This window comes from Mesocricetus auratus, unplaced genomic scaffold (genome assembly GCF_017639785.1).
Source record: "Mesocricetus auratus isolate SY011 unplaced genomic scaffold, BCM_Maur_2.0 Super-Scaffold_100004, whole genome shotgun sequence".
In the NCBI taxonomy this organism is placed as follows: domain Eukaryota; kingdom Metazoa; phylum Chordata; class Mammalia; order Rodentia; family Cricetidae; genus Mesocricetus; species Mesocricetus auratus.
The window spans coordinates 102,959,683-102,977,779 of NW_024429189.1; the positions used below are offsets into that span (position 1 = coordinate 102,959,683).

At 38.2% G+C, this 18,097-nt stretch overlaps 1 protein-coding gene and 1 pseudogene across 2 annotated transcripts in view; one reads left to right on the plus strand and one right to left on the minus strand.

Moving 5' to 3' along the window:
- The first annotated feature begins 515 nt into the window (after positions 1–515).
- Ankef1 (ankyrin repeat and EF-hand domain containing 1) overlaps positions 516–18,097 on the plus strand; it is a 57,866-nt gene continuing 40,284 nt past the window's right edge. Inside the window, exons 1-2 of one of the 2 annotated variants that reach the window (XR_005877438.1) lie at positions 9,600–9,824; positions 15,054–15,228. The gene's annotated coding sequence lies outside the window, so the exon portion shown is untranslated. Of the gene's footprint in view, positions 964–9,599; positions 9,825–15,053; positions 15,229–18,097 lie in introns of those variants that run through there. The other variant, XR_005877439.1, reaches the window with a different exon arrangement.
- On the minus strand, positions 6,379–6,470 carry LOC121140573 (annotated as a pseudogene).

The following is an 18,097-nucleotide window of genomic DNA, read 5'->3' on the forward strand; positions in this document are numbered from 1 at the left end:
TATTATGTTGGTTTTGCTTGCATCTGTGGTTCCTGATCTCCTACTCAACTTTTTTAATTCCAGCATTCCTTCAGACTGTGTTTTTTATTGTCTCTATTTCAGTTTTCAAATCTTGTACTGTTTGAATTATTTCTTGCAATTTTTTGTTTCACCTTTTCTCCCATTTCTTTAAAGGATTTTCTCATTTCCTCTTTTAGGGTCTCTATCATGTTCATGAAGTTGTTTTCAAGTTCATTCTCTTCGACTTCATCTGTGTTGGGATGTTCAGGTCTTGCTGGTGTACAGTCCCTAGACTCTGGTGGCATCATATTTGTTTTTCTGTTGTTGAATGTATTTCTTATATTATTGTCTTCCCATCATAGGATCAGTAATGAAGCAATAGTCCAGACTTGACATTTAGTCACTGTTTTGTACTAGTTGAGAAATCAAAAGTTTCATCATACAGGTTGCCTCCCTTGGTAGATACTTGGAGAAATCACAACTTCCACTGGCATATTCTGAAATGTCCTTTCCATGACCATATTTTTCAAATTCTTAATTGCCTAGTGAATGAGATGAGTGCTTTTAGAATTTAAAAGCACATCCTGTGAACAGATGAAATGCAGACATGTTGGCCAAGCTGATCATTTTCTTTGTGGATCTCATGCTTGCTTCAGTCATCATTGGAACACTATATGCTGTCTACTTGGTAGTTGCCACAGGTACTTTTATCTTAGCTGCTTTTTACATTTTCAAAGGAGACATGAGAAAAAACTATGACTTCAGCAAGGACAGAAGCTGGGTGCTGGAATCGAGCAATGCTACAGGGAAGCCACTGGCTGAAAACACAGAGAGAATCAGTTCCTTGATGCTTACTGAACACTTCACAGCCTTCCAGCCCGTGGAGAAGTCTCCATTTAAAAGAGTCAGAGTGCAGTGGGAGGACTTCCAGGACTCTGTCAACAACTAAAAGCTATTTTTAAGGTGAGGTTGTCATATATTCAGCAAATTTCTCCTTGATGCGAATGAAATAAGTAACATGCATGCTTGCAGGAAGAAGGACAGGTACTTTCTTTTTTAAAGTCCTGCTTTCTATTTCTCAAAAGAGAACAGTGGCCAGCCCCTGTATATATTACAGTAACAGATTTCAGTTGTAAGCCTCATTTACCTAGGAAACTAATTGCCATATTCTATCTCAAGTATCGATCAAACAAAAAGAAGAAAAAAAGGATGAGCACTTCTATCTCACCTTCTCTAGCAATTTTGTTAAAAGGTTTGACAGAGGGGAAACTTTGAGGCACCTGATGTTTTGCCCAGAGATAGGATTCCTCCCTTGATTCTAAGGCGCAAAGATAATCAGTGCCCTCAAGTGTGTGCTGTGCTTTCAGAATGGCCCTGGTTCCAAGCATTACAGTCTTGGAACAGTGGATGCTGTAAAGAAAATACACTAATTAGTGTGGTAGAAAGACACTTCAAATGCTGGAATGATGCTGACTTAGAATTCTTTCTTTCTTGCTATATTTCACAACTTTGGTTAAATGAACTCAAGGAGTTTGATTTTGTGTTGCTTTCTGTCTGATAAATGTCTACCCCGGGTACCTTGGATTTGAGTTCTTATGGGTAAGCTGGTATATTTTATGTTCATTTATATAATCTTGGTTTCAACAGACTCTGGTTAATTGAGTACATTTGTCAATCACAGTATAATTTCTTAAAGTTAATTCTTGCCTCTCATATCTCACCCCAATTCATATGTTTAGGATTTTCTGGCATCCTACCTTTTTAAGGCATTTCTTTCCTATAAACTAAAAAGTAATTTTCATTTCTGTATAACACTAAGATGAATGACTTACATGAGAGTAGTAAAATAATAGTCAATAGAAAAATTAACAACTTCATTCCTCAGTCAGTAAATGGCTAGACACCCAGAAATCAGTAAATTCTAACCAGTGTGATATTATCGACTCCCCAGCCTTATAGTCCATTATCACCTCCACAGAATAAAGCTGGTAAGATTTGGTTGAATGAGTACAGATTCTGACAAGGGATTTTAAAATTATCCTCATTACACAGCTTCTAAGTTTATATACAGATATAGAAGGGTCTGATCCAACTGGTGGAAAACAGGGTACACTGCTGAACTACACCTTAAAAGAGTAGCCCTAAGCATTGATCACTTACATGCTCTTTGCAACTCTAGACACTGTTTTTCAATTATGAGAAAACTTGACTGCTGTGAAAATATCACTCAAGATTACTGAGTAATTTCTACTCATTGGCGTGCCACTAAATCCTGCCCTGACATATCTAGGAGGATCTGGATTTCGAGAGTGAAAAAGAGAAAGTCATAGATGGGAGGGCTCACCTGAGGTCAGGGACTCTAGGAAAGAACAGAAGAGCAAAAGTAAGAAGATAGCTGTGAAAGGACAAGAACTGGAACCCAGGTGTGATAAAACTGAACGGAGCCCAGAAAAGGGTTCAAATAGGATGTGCAGGAGTTCCTGAAAACCCAAGAAGAGTCGACTATAACTTTAGTAACATTCAGAGTTAGTGACTATGGCTGCAAGTCAATATAGGGTCCTTGGGTGACCTTTACCATTTGTTCTTGATACATGTAAAGCATAAAGTTGATGGAAATAATATAATAAGAAATGACACAAAAATTTGCCTTCACTTTGACTCCTTTGACAGTGGATCTCAAGTCCTCCACACTCCTAACATTAGCCTCGAACTCCTAACCCCTAACCCTAACAAACCTAACCATAACCCTAACCCTCTTCAGCATTCCCAGAACATCATCAACAATCTGTGGTTCTACCTCATTCCAGATACTTCTGAAACCAGAGACGTAAGTTCCCCCTTGGTCTATAGGTGGATTCCAGAAACACATAAATACTTAATTCAGCTAGGTGAAGATTGATTTTTAAGGCTTATGTACCAACGATTCATCCAAGGGAACTCTGGGGTCTATCTTACACTCTTTTAACATAAAGGTACCCTGACAGTTGTCTAGTACACTCCTCACCCAGCTGAGAAATATATTCTGCAATACCCCCAAGAGAAAACTTCCTAGTTTCCTCAGGGACATTTGCATGAGAGTCTATTTCTCACAAGGCAGCCTGTTCTTGAGAAGTTCTTTGTAATATCCAGAGGAAATCTGAGTCCTGACACTTGTGTCTTTGCTCCATTTCTGTTCTACTAAGCAATCCAAAAAAAATGACTGCACTGGAACTCCAGATCTTAAAAGAACAGAGTGACTTTCCTTATGAATTTTCCACTCACTGTTTAAAGAAGTGAATAAATTGACCTTTCATGTACAGATACAAGTGGTTAAGATTCTAGTGTGCAGGTTATGGTGTATTTCTCTTTTTTGTTGTGTAATCTACCAGAGGCTCTTCATGTAACTTTTCTGACTTCTTGCACATATTTCTTAATCAAGAATTTTGAAATCCCTTCCCTCATAGCTTCCACAAGACCAGTTTGCCCTGAAGAACAGAATTTTGTTAGCACATATAACACTATTAAAAGGTAACTATAATGCAGTACCCCAATTTCACTGCACACTGAAAGTCTAATTCAACCTGAATGACTTCCACAGGTGTCTGATTATTTTCTAGTGAATGTTGCTATTTGGAAGAGTTTGTGAGTCTGATCATTTGGAAAATTGCCAGTCTTACCAACACAATATTTTTGCGAAAACAGTAGCCACAATGGTGTAATGATCTATGCTTTCTGTATAGAATGAAACCCCTGTCATCAATGTTAGCTCCAAGAGCAGAAAACTGAGTGCAGTCCAGCACAGAAAAGTAAGACCAGCTAAGAGGAAACTGTGGTAGGAATAGTTCCCATGGGAGGGATTCTGTGACTTCTTCACTATTTTCAATCTTTGATTGATTAAGAGGTAGTCATTCTCAGAAGACCATGAGGGAGTCTTGAGTCCTGGGGTGCATACCTACACATCTCTTTTTGGTTCTGCCTCTGGTGACCTTTCTAAGCCTTTGGATTCGGTAGTCTCATTAAGATTCTGACATCATTTGCTGGCAGCTTGTGTTGACTTAGTGCCTCCCTGGGATTTATTGCCCAATTTCCTAAGGAAGCATATGAAGCCAGTCTCTTAAATGGCTCTTTAAGGTCTAAATGTTGCACATTTCAGCAAGCAAAATTAGTTTTGAAATATGAAACCAGGTCATCACACATGGCGTTCACACAAGACTCTTTTAGCAACTTGGCATATGCCTTGCTAATACCTCTGGGATGTATGAGAAATGGGAGGCCCTGGAACAAGGTAGCTGTTTCTAGTAATGTTTATTGAACTCAGACAGAAATTCTTCAGACACATTTTGGGGGGTAACCCAGTGTTCATCCTCATATTCCCTTTGCATCACCTGCTCAGCTTAGATGTGGCATAGCGCTACCAGCATCCCACAGGGATTGATTGCTGCCCAAACTAAAGCCATATGCTTCTGTTCTGCATGTAAGCATGGCATCGTATGCACTCCCTATTGGTTGATCACTGAAGTAGTTTTTCTCAATGATATCAGTTCACAAAATTTTATTCATAAAATGAAAGTCCAAGTCAAACCAGGGACACAAACCTTAACTGCCAGCTTCCTGGAAGACTGAAACAGGAAGATTGAAACTCCAAGGCTCATCTGAGCAGAACGTTTTTAAGGTCAGAATGGACAACATAGCAAGACTCTGCCCTAAATGAGCAAAGGAAAAACAGCATATATCTCAGAGGTAGAGAGTACCTGGTATGTGCAATGTCTTAGTTGGACCCAGAGTACCATACACATAGTATGGAGTAGGGTGTCATTAGCCTTTCTTGGCCTAATATTTTGTTACTTTGGGTATATATTGAGAACTTCTGTGAGAACCTTACTAAACTAGAGAGTATAAGCAAAAAAGGACCCCTTGTCCTTTGGCTTCAAAACTTTCCTACTCTGTTTCAATATGAAAGGGTCCATGACCACACCTGGATGAGATACTTAGGAAAAATAAATCAACTAAGTAAATAAAATGCACTTTTTCTACAAAAAAAATTTTAAAGGGTGAGTTTCAATAATATTCCAGGCTGTCAGTTTTAATTTTATCTGTTTTTAATATCCTGTGTTCTGAATGACAAAATTAATCCAGGCTGTCCAATTGATTTACATTGCAAATCATCTCCTCTGTTTTAGAAGACAGATTTTGTTAAAAGCAAATGAATGGCTTTGGCAATGATTTCTTGGATGGAACACCAAAAGCATAGGCAAAAAAGTAAAAATAGATAAATTAGGCTACCTTAAATTAAAAACTTCTGTGCATCAAAAGACATAATTAAGAATGAGAAGGCAGCCCATGTAACATGGAAGAATATCTTCCAATTATCTATTTGACAGTGTTTGGACTTTGAAATGCATAAAATACCCTAATTTTAGTAACAACAACAAACTAACTTAATAATGGGGCAAATGTTTTAACAGCCATTTCCCCAAAAGGATATACAAATGGCCAATATACATATGAAAAGAGGCTCCATACTAGTAGTCACTATGAAAATTGAAATTTGAACCATAGTGAGATATTAGTCAATAACAATAAGAAGAACAAAATTTGAGATAAAAAGAATAAGAGATGTTAACAGGGATGGGAAAAATGGAACACATGTATTGTTGTTGGGAATGTAAAATTATGTGGCCTCTATGGTTTCTCAAAATAACAACAAAAATAGAATTTTCATATGATCCAGCAATCCCACTTCTGGCTGTACCCTAAAAATAATTTAAATAACAGTTTTAAAGAAGGATTTTCTCCTCTGTGTTCATAGCTGCATACTCACAATAGCCAGTGGGTGACAGTGATTTGATTGTGTATAGCAATTGAATGAGCAGATAAAATACAGTACATATGTTCAGTCGGATATTGTTCAACCTTAAAAAGAACCTTACACATACTAAAACATGAATCAAACTTGAGGACATTAAAGAAAATAAACCCCAATCATAAGAAGACAAATTATTTCATGAGATTCTACTCATATGAAGTCTCTAGAAGTGTCAGATTCACAGAAGGAAGTAGAGTGGCTGTTGCAGAGGGCTTGGTAAATATACAGGGCTCATTTTGCACAACACAAAGCACTCTGGAGAAGGATGGCTGCGATTGCACCATGATAAATGTCAATATGCTAAAGGTCACAGAATGGTAATCATAAGCATGGAACGTCATGTCCTGTGTACTTAACATAACTAAAAATGATAATGAAAAGGAAGTATATGGATTATAATCCTGTCACAATTTGATTTTGTTTCTGAAATAACATATAAGATAATATAGGAATCAATATACCTTTAGTTTGATATGACTATGAAAACAAGACTATAGGGAAAGATGTTCATCATTGAGTAAAAAATTAAAGAAAAAAATCCAAATTACTTAGCTTTTAAAAATTTGCATGTAGGGGCCATGCTAATCTTCTCTGTATCGTTCCAATTTTAGTATATTGGGGAACAGGAAGTTGAGTGGGTGGGGGTAGAATAGGGGGAAGAGGGAATCATAGGATAGAAGACAGATCAGGCACCAGAGTGACCTCGAGTGATCTAAAGGGATAACACCAATTGGCAAGCTAAGCAATAGTGGAGAAACCACCTCGAATGCCCATTCCTGATAATGAACTTGATGTCTATAACCATCCAGGAGCCTTCATCCTGTGACTGATGGAAGCAGAGGCAAACACACAATTAATCACTGAACTGAACCCAAGGAACCCAGTGACAGAGAGAGAGGAGTGATGAGCAAATTGGCAAAGAATGGGCTGGCAAAACCAGCAGAGACAGCTGATCTGAACAGGGGAGAGCTCTTGGACCCCAGAGCAACAGTGGGGAGGCCAGCATGGGACTGATCTGGAGCCCCCAAATATGAGTGTCAGCGAGAAGGCCTGGGCAACCTATGGGGCCCTGAGCTGTGGATCAGTGTCTATCCCTGGAATACAAACAGTCATCATGTGCCTATAGCACAAAGAGGGATGCTCTCTCAGCCTGGACTCTTAGGGGAGTGCCTGGACCCTACCCAGAGTGAAATGACAGACTCTAGATATCCCATATGTGGAAGGATTTGGCAGTAGGGTGGGGGGGAAGGGGAGTGTGGGAGGAGGGGAGGGAGAGGGAACTGGGATTGACATGTAAAACACGCTATTTAAAATTAAAATAAAAAATGATTAAAAAAAGATATGAAAAAAAAGCTGCCTGCAGCTGGATACTGTGTAAGTGTCCCAGAAGGACATGAGGGTCTTAGTGGAAAGAATATGGTTTTAGGGCAGGAAATATCCAGGGTCCACCACTGATTGGTTCTGAACATGGGTAGCCTCTGAAGTTCCCCCCAAGGAGGGCCTCACTCTTCCTGGGGAATGATGTGGGGATTGGGCTGGGGGCGAGGGGAGGGCTGGTGGAGGAACAAGTAGGGGGAGCTGGGATTGACATTTGAAGCATGCATGTTTCTAATTTAAATAAAAATATAAAAAAACAAACTCATGAGTAAAAAATGCATTTAGTGAAACCTATCTGAATGAGCTAGTGAAGTTGTTGTATTAAATGAAATAATATAGAAAAGCATTAATCAGAAAATAGGTAAATTGATTTGTAAATTTTCTGGACCATAGTCTCTAAGGTTCTATTTGTCTACCACTGTCTTTTTTGCTTATTTTAATTTGTCTCTAATAGTCAGGTACCATTAAGAGTAGAGAATTTTTCCCTTTATGGATAAATGGCAAGTAATATTTCAAAATCAAATAACTGTCCCCTGAGACTAATAAGCTAAGTAGATTATAAAAAATATGATACTGTATAATTATTTAAATTAAGTTTCAATAATTTTAGTTGCCATAATTTTCAAAACTTTATTTTTATAATCCCAGTTAACAGATATTAACCACAAAGGAGATAATCTAATAAATCACTTAATCAAAAATCTCAATAAATGCCTCAGGGCTTACTAAGACCAAATCAAACAGGGATGACAAAGTAGGAACTGGTAACATTCTCCACAGCAGTTTATGTGTGAATGATTTGCTGAATGAGAAAAAGAATGATGAATATATAACCTGGAAATGTTTTAGGTTGTGTTTTGATATCTAGCAATTTCCCTGCAGAACATCTTTATGAACTACCGTGATTTCATGTAATTGTTCATCCCAATGAGTTCAAAAGGAGCAAATCACAGATTTCTTTGCAAATGAGATTTCATGTCTCTGAAGCAGGCCTAGTGAATTTAAACACAGACATTGGAAAACACTTCTTATCCCTAGAGAACATATGCTTTGTAGCTTGACTTATTTAGCTGGGAAAGTTTGCAGTATTGTGGAAAAAACAATATAGACACAGGTCTATACGGAATATTTATTGTGTTTATACGCTTACAAATCACAGGCGTATCAATTGATCATAAAAAGAAATGAACAATTGCTGAAAATGGAGATGACTGTAATAAAACCTATCAGCAGCTGCATAAATTCAACATTTCTTAAGTTACACTAGTGCTATGTAAAATGCAAATTAAATAAATACAGTTTCTCCAAAATGATTTTAGTCTGAAAATATAGACTTGTAGGGTTTATAAATTGCTGTGCACTCATTTGCAATAATCTCAGTGTGCAGAGGATATCAAGGTTTCAGTATGAAAATGCTTACTTCAGTCACAGAACAAAGCACCATAAGAGCGTCCCAAAGAAGGATTGCAAACTTCAGCCTGTGTGTTTTTATGCTTATTGCTATGTTTATTTTTATTATTATTATTTCACTTTTCATTATTAAAAACATCTTCAATTCCAAATATATTTTAATCATAATTTTCCCAAAGTTCCTTCAGATCCTCTCCCCCTACCTACCCATCAGGCCTTAAGTTCTTTCTTGAAAAGGAAGTAATTCTTGGGTGACCAAGACCCTGAGACCAGATAGACCAGGAACCTAAGAAAAGAATAAAAGAAAAGTGTACTGATAAAATGACATTCTGCTATAACCATAGATAAGTGCCTTGTTCAGTTACCATTAGAGAAGCTTCCTCCTGCAACAGATGGGAACAAATATGGAGACCCACAGCCAGATATTACACAGATAGAGTCCTTGGAACGAACACTCAGCCCCAACTGGGATGCCTCCATCAAATCCCTCCCTTCAAAGCTCAGGGACCCCCACAGTCTGTGTTTTTAATAATTACCAAACAGGGTCGTCATTAATCTGATTACAGGAGAAGTCCTGGTTCAGACACCCTCTCCACTATTGCTAGGAGTCTTAGCTGGGGTCATCCTTGTGGATTCCTGGGAATTTCTCTGGTACCAGGTTTCTCCCTAACCTCATAATGCCCCTTATCAAGAAATCTCTTTCATTGATCTCCTTCTTCATCCCTCCCCTACCCAATCATCCCGATTCCTCATGTTCCCATTCCCCCCATACTCTCCCTCTACCTACCCCCTACCCCCAGGTTTCCCAGGAGATCTCATCTATTTCCCCTTCCCAGGGCAATCTATATGTACATCTTTGGGTCCTCCATGTTACCTTGCTTTTCTGGGGCTGTGGATTTTATCCTGGTTATCCTTTGCTTTAGATCTAATATCTACCTATAAGTGAGTACATACTGTGCTTCTCTTTCTAGGTTTGGGTTACCTCACTCAGGATGATTATTTTTCTAATTCCATCCATTTGTCATTATTTTTTTATGGCTGAGTACTACTCTTGGAGTCTGGTTGAAGAGGGGGTGTCAAGATCATGATGGGAAAACCCACAGAAACCACTTACCTAAGCTCATGGGAGCTGACAGACTGGATTGAGAGCTAGGGAGCCTTCATGGGACTGACCTAGGCCCTCTGCATTTGGGTGAGTGACAATTGTGTATCTTGGTCTGTTAGTGCAGCCCCTACCAGTAGGACCAGGATCTGTCCCTGGCTCATGAGCGGGCTTAGAAATCATTCCCTATGATGAGATGCCTTTCTCAGCCTTGATGCAGAGGGTAGGAGCTTGGTCCTGTGTTGTCTTTTCTGAGGAATGGGTGTGGGTAGAAAGGAGGTGTGTGGGGGGGGGGAACAGGAGTAGAAGAGGGAGGGGAAACTGTGGTTTGTATATAATAAATAAAAAGATAAAAATAAAGAATGACTAATGAAATGATGCTGGAGGCCCTGAGAAAAACCTAAAATGCATCAAGTTCAGGAGGCAGGGATTCTAAAGTCCATGATTCCAAATATCAGTTGGGAAAACTTAACCCCAAATACTTGGGACTGCAAGTGTTTTGGTATCCAGACCTTTTCAGATTTTACGCTATTTATATATACATAATGAGATCTCCTGGACATAGATTTCAAGTCTAAATAGTGAGTTCATTTGTTTTATATATAACTCATTTGTGTACCTGAAAGTAAATTTATATTATACTTTTAGTTTTGTACAATAAGTAAAATTTCACAGATTGGAGTTTTCAGCACAAAGAGGGAAAATATATTATCAGTATTTGGAAGTAAAAAAATAACCAAAACCACAAAGGAACTTAAAACAAGTGTTTCTCAAAGTGCAAGTGGGTTTGAAACTATTGATGATTTGAAGGATTGTATTGAAATGGAGAATACACAATAATGACCCCAGTCACAAGAAATTGCTAACACCCCAGGGATGGAAACTAGAAGTAAGAGGATGGGAATCCCACTTGTTCTATTCCTTTCTGAACTGTCCGAATTCTCCAACCATAACCATATGTATCACTTTAGCTTTTAAACCTTATGCTTTTAGTTGAAAATAAGATTATATGTATCTTTACTTTTTAGTTTGAATTCCGCTTGAGTGTGTGTCTAGGGAATTCCTTTGCTGGAAGGTGGTTTCTCCGGAGTGGTGGTGTTGAGAAGTAGTAACAGGGGGGCCTCTCACTGGATACCACATTTTTCTAAAATTATAGTGAAATCAGGTATATAGTTAATTTTGCAAACTAAAAAATCAGTACTTCATGGTGACGTTCTTCAGAAAAGCACAGGATTTGAAGTCAGTCTTGCCTCCGAGCCCCTCAATTCCTTCCCTAGCTCCATGATGTGGAGGAGTTTTTTCAGTTTCCTGAAGTCCATCTTTTCTCAAATGAAAACAGAAGGTAAAGAACAACTACATCCCACAAGGTTCTGATGCTTAGAGAAGATGATGCATATCACTCTACTTCCCAGCAGGAGCTCAAAACTTGCCCTTCGTAGTGAGACTATTTTCAGACCACTATAAGACTCAGCTCTCTAGTCTTTTGAATCACCACACTAACCTTAAATAATGTGTACCCACGTTCTATCTTCTATACCTAAGCCTTGCTCTTCAAATCTTCTATCAGTTGTACTACTAAGTAAGATTACATACTCACAGAAATTCTTACAAACATATAGTCTAAGCAGAACTCTTTCCACTGTATTGAAATTTCACTGAAATCAAATGGTGGTAAGAAGTAAACTTGGTGCATTGCATTTTTCTCATTCTCTTCAGCATTTTCAGTTTGATTTTACACTTACCGGCCAACCTCTAAACCCTTGTGCAGACGCCTAGAAAGTTCTGTGGCCTTATGCCTGGTGTATGTGGTTCTTAATGGATTAAGTGAGAGTCTCCAGTAACATCACAATCAGTTTGTTAAGTACTACTTTACAGCTGTACAAAATTTAATTTTGTGTGTGTTCCAAAACACAATGAATGACCTTGTTATTATTACATGGGCTGTTTCCCATTTCCCCTGATTATAAATGATGTTGTGATGTGCAATCTTAAATATAAACCTTTTAAGATGCAGGAGGAAGACTTGCTTTAGAATGAATTCCCCAAAGTGGGATTTCTGCTTCCATAGTTTGTGAAGGTCAGGAAGGCTCCTTAACATAGATGGTGTCATTGTTTTTCAAAATACTTTCAACCACAGTGAGTGAAATGCTAGTGCTTTGTTTATTTCCTTATTACCATGGAGAAAAAGGGTTGTTGTGGTGCCAGTCACAAATAACAGTCACCGGGGACACTACCCTTGGGATTATGTAAGTATCACTGAGTTCCTGTGAGAATGCATTGCTACAGAGTAAGACCAGCCCACATACTTGGCCCCCTCTGCACAAGCTGCATTCTTCTGGCTTTCTTAACAATGTCAGAATAAAGGTAAAGGGAACTTTTACCAAAAGACAAAGAGATGAGACTACTCAATCTTAGACATTTTGCCTCTAAAATTGTGAGTTAAATAGACTTCTTTCAAAATATTCAACTTCAGATACTTCATTATAGCCAAAGAAGATGCACTAATACATTTTATATAAACACAAATAGCATAAAATAATGAATGGGACAGCTATAAATAGAGTATTGAAGACAGATATCAAGGGGTCCAACAGGTTGAAGAAAAGGGATCTGGAAATACGACCTAGCAAAGTTGATCTGGAAGTAGAGGTGGTTCAATCTAAAGAAGGAGACAGATGGCAGGAAGTCAGGACAAGGCTAAAGCAAGAAGAGAAAAGGGCATGTCACTCATCACAGCTCAGAGGCATGGAAGTATGAACACCTCTGAGCATCATGTGTGTCTGCTCTGTGGTGACTAGTCATTTTAGGTGCCCCACTGGCATCACTCAGAGTTTCTGTAGTTCTAAAAGTAGACCATGCTTTTTATAAGAAAAAAGAAAACAGAGAAGGAGTACACCTAGATGACGAGCTACTGGCAGTTAAACACTGCTGAGACAAGTTAGCTTTGCTCTGAGAGGAGCCCCTAAATGCTTATCCAAATCCAAGTGGCTGGCCCTAAAAGTGACATATGGGCAGTACTAAATGGACTCAATGGCTGCATTTATATATTTATTTGCATATAACTATATATATATACATATGTAACAATGATAATTAAAGAATAAGAATTTGATGAGGCAAGAATAGGGATGTGGGAAGGGTTTGGGAGAGAAGAGGGGAGGAAAGATAAAATCATATTTTAATTCAGCTTTTAAAAATTCAAAGTATTTACTTATATTTGGGAAAGTATTGTATTTGCTAGATACTTAATGTAGTTGGTGGTCGGGACAACTTATTTCACTGTTCTCCAGTTTGGTCATGCCTTGTATGCAGCAGGACAGTTGCTGATACAAATCTGTTTGTTCCCTTTGCAATGGGAAATTAGAAGGCGCAGGTTACTCATTCAGAGAGAAGCCAGGAAATTCAAATACAAATCGTTTTATTTTCTATATTTGGAAATACATTATAAATGAGTCAAACAAACACCATGTTGTCTACCAGTACCTGGACATTGAAGAACAAAAGATGCTCACTGTCTTCTCTCCAGCAATTTCCCTTCCTTCCTGCTTTGACATTGCTGCGTTCACCACTTCCCTTCCTTCTTTACTTAAGACTAAGAAATAAATCTAGTCTTGTGTACATCCATCTTAGATGATCTTCTACGGTAAAAGTCTTCTAGACTACCAATGGTAAAATCAACTCCTACACAGTGAATTCATACTGTTTTCTTTTTATACCACTGGATCAATTTGGGTTTGTGATTGTCTAAGACCCTTGCCCCTCCCCCAAAGGCCAAATATTGGTCAGGCCTCCAGTCACTGTTTAGTATTCTGCAGCATCTGCTATGCCAACAAATTAACTTTTTTAAAGTTTTATTTTCATGAAAGACATTTGAAGCTAAATACTTAAGTATTTTACATGTAATATTAACATTACTAACATTACCAGCCCAGTTCTTATGTCTTACATTGGGTTGCAGTAAAGATAATCATGACTCCCCATCTTTCTAGACACACTCTGAGTTTTAACTGATGAGACACTGTCATATTCCCATCGGCCTTGCTATGTTTATTCTTTTTAATAGCAACCACTTTTGTTTCTTCCAAATACCTTGCATATCCATAAATATTTTATTGGCTTGTTAATTCCTATGAAAACACATCTGGGATTTTGATAAGCACTGTGTTGGACAAGGAGCTCATTATGTCAACAAATTGAGACTTCCAATCTATAAACATGGTCTTACTTACCATTGATTTAGTCTTTGATTTCTGTCTACAATAATTTAGAGTATCCATCTATAAGTCTTGTACCTTTGTTAAAATTTTCTATTTTATTTTAATTTCCAAATGGTGCCCTCACATCTTAAAAATTTTCATTTTCAGCAAGACCATTAGATTGTTTTTTTAAGAATGATGGCAATTTAAGAAATACTGCTGTATTGACAAACTCAGTCCAAGAGACATTCCAATACATCATTTCTTCATCGTATTACATAAAGCTACTAGCTTTCCAGTAAGGACTTGAGACATCATAGTACCAGAAAACTGTCTCTGAAACTAAGCTACTAGTTGACTCAGTGGAGTAAAGGATTTTTAGTAAGATAAATTACTCAGATAATATAATATAATTGACATGCAGTAGAAAATTACTATTAACCATTTAATTTAGGATGTTATGATGCTAACTTTTTCCCAAATTTTGTGAAGTAAGTCATTTGAAATATTTATACTGATAATTTGACTCTTTATCTTATTTTGAATGCATTTCCATTTTCTTATCATCAAAAATTATAATAATTAGACCCTTTAATGAATATTTCTCAATTTCTTAATTTTTTCTGTTTCCAGATCTGACATTAATTACCCCAAGACATTGAACAAACTATTTGGTGTTTCTAACTTAAAATTTTTACTAATCAATGAAGGAACTGAAAGATTTATTTAATGTCTTCTCTCTTCTGGATGTACCTTGGACAGCTCTAAGTTTCTCCCATGTCCAATCATGCAATTTAATTTTAGAACTACGTATTATTGTGTCAGGTAGAATTTATAAGAAGCCTGATACTAAAGGAAAGCTGTGAGGTCTAGTATGCCCATGAATAATTATAGATAGAGCCAAATTCGGTGCAGAATCCCTTGATGTCTCTACTTTGTTCTATATGTTTAACTCATTGCCCTTTCTTGATCTCATTCCTGTTTTATTTTTTTAAGTATATAATCACTATGTTAGCATGAAAGGCTAGGGATGTGATACTGTCCAATGCAGATAAAAACACTTTGTTTTATAAAATACCCACAAACTGTACGATTTTAGTACTCATCACCTTGTTTGTTCTAGAATAAACCCATGCCTGAACCAGTGCCTTGCATCCCAACACAGTGGGTTAACATCCCGGTGAATGCAAAGCCAAAATAAGTACAACGAAGCTATGAAGACTACAGAAAGATGTATGACCTACAGGAGGCAAGGAGAATTGAGTGTCATTTCTAAAGCAGTGCTTTCTCCAGACAAAGTAAGCAGGGGGAATATATGTATGTATCATGCAGATGCTATGTGTATGTACTACTCAGTGGGGGTCAGTGCCTTCTCAGTTCAATATCATAATATAAAAACAAAACGTAATAGATACATTGTTGAGGGAGCTTAGCTAAAAGTTGCTGATTACATATGTAAAATATTAAGCCGGAAGAAAGAAATGCCTTTGAGTATGCTCAGCTTGCACCACCGAGTTTTAGCTGAAAATAAAGGGAAGTATACATTAAATGTGCAATAGCACAGGTGTGTACACCTGGAAGTGCTTGTCCGCTCAACCACTAACACCATGAGACAGAAGAAAGAAGCAGGAGGATCTAGAATTACACAAGTACAGTGCACTGACAGGAAGACCACTGGACCTCTATGACTGGGTCTTAAGTCTTACACAGTGGTGGGTTCCAATAATAACTTCATTCAAGATGGTGCCACCGTTCATCATAGAACCAAAGACATCAGGCACATGCCAGCTACTGCCGATATCAAGGTCACTGTACTGAAGCTCATCTTGCAGCCTCATGGTTTTGTTTCTTATGGTGTTGTTAAAATATACCAGGAAATTTGGCCAAGTAAAATACACTCCTTCCTCCACTCAAGTCTCCCAAAGGACATCCCATCTCAGAGGACATGCCGGTCTTTTGAGCATCTTGATCTCCAATACTTCTTGTCCCACATAAATGTCCTACCATACCAGGATGCTCAACAAGTTCCAGGAACAATATCTTCTGGATCATTGACCTGACAGCGGGGCATAAACACTTCAGAATATTTGACTTGATAGGTATTTTTTATAGGTAAGAGGCTTATCTCAAAATTCCTTAAAATATGGGAGGGTCAGTTAACTCAAGTCCAAGTTCTTGGGATTTGCTCTGCTTAGTTTGACCTGGCAGGCTTTTGGTTTTTTGTTTGTTTGTTTGTTTTGATTTTTGTTGTTGTTGTTTCAAATTTTTTCTCTTCTCTTTTTTTATTGAAGTTAGAAACAAGCTTGTTTCACATGTCAATCCCAGCTCCCTCTCCCTCTCCTCCTTCCCCACTCTCTCCACTAGGCTCCCTAGTCCCCCACCCAATCTCCACTCCGATGCCCAGGGAGGGTGAGGCCCTCCATGGTGGATCTCCAGAGTCTGTCATTTCATCCAGGGCATGGCCTAAGCTCTCCCACAAGAGTGCAGGCTGAGAGATCATCCCTCATTGTGGGATGGGTGCTCAAAGTCTATTTGTATGCCAGGGATAAATACCACCCAAGGCCCCATAGATTACCTAGGCCTCCTCACTGATACCCACATTCAGGGGGTCTGGGTCAGTCCCATGCTGTCTACCCAGCCATCAGTCTGGGGTCCAATAGCTCCCCCTTTTCAGGTCAACTGTGTCTGTGGGTTAAACAAGCCCATCTTAACTCCTTTGCTCATCAGTTCTCCCTTTCTGTCACTGGATTCCAGAAGTTCTGTTCAGTTTTTATCTGTAGGTGTCTGCCTCTGCTTCCATCAGTCACTGGATGAAGGTTCTGTTTCCCAGACTCTCTGGCAGTGAGATTGTATGTTGTCAATCCCCTGATCCATGTCTAAAATCCATATATTAGTGAGTACATATCATCTTTTTGTGACTGTGTTACCTCACTCAGGATGGTCTTTTCTAGTGCCATCCTGGCAGGCTTTTGTGTTGAGCCATTTCATCTCAGTACCAGAAGAAGCTTGCATACTTTCTCATGGGGTATGACCTAGATTGTTTCAGTCAAATCATGGAACCATGGTCTTTTCAATAACTAATCCCTATCTTTTATAGCTCCCATTTCTCTTGGTTTTGAAAAACTGAAAGTTTTCAAATGCAATATCAAGTCTATACTAGGATTTTTCTCTGGGTGTTATTAAATAGTTGGCATACATAGTTATGTTAGTTGGTTTTAATGGTAACTTACCACAAATTAGAAACACCTGAGTAGGGAACACACCAGAAAAATGATCATTGTTGATTTGATGATTATGTGATAAGATGTACCCCACTGTGAGCAAGAACTTCTGATAGCAGTCCAAGTAAAGGAAGCATAGCAGAAGGAAGATCATTTGCTTGGCCAAATTAACTCTGTTAATTTGCTATGTTGCTACTGCTGCTGCTGATGATGATGATGATGACGACGATGATGGTGATGAGGAGGAGGATGACAATGATGATGGTGGTAATGACAATGATGATTATGGTTCCTTCAATGATACCAGAACAAGCATTTCCTAGATTTCAAGATTTAATTCTAAATCTTCCAGAATTTTGTCTCCAGATTGAGACTGATGGACTGAGCAACAACCCCCTGTTAATAGCCTGCCCTCTGAAGGAGACAATCATTATGGGGCTGACTATTCCCACTGCTACAACACTCAGTAACAAGGACTGAATAACTACTGGGTTCTCAGTTCTTAGGGGTTATTTTGTTGTTGTTATGGTTAAATTCTTACTAACAGAGATTAAAGTCTTATTAAGTTTTAATTCATGAAATTTTTTGAATGTTAATCCAATTGGTTCTGCTCCCCTGGAGAATCCTAACCTAGTAGATCTATGAAATTCAAAAACCATCAGTATTAGAATGGAACCCATCAACTGATCCTGATGGGATGATCAGTGATGGCATCTTGGCGGAATAGCTGGACCATAGTGGTGTCTCTTCATGAAGTCAGTAGTTGTTTCTATTGATGAGCCAGGCAGGTAGAAAGAGCCAGATATTTAAATAATTACTGATGTGCATGCTACAACATTGTTCATATATATACTTTGTTTAACCTGAGCTCCATAGCATCAAAGCCTACAAACCATAGATTTTTGGGGGGGGGTTGTTGTTTTGGGTTTTTGTTTTTGTTTTTTAT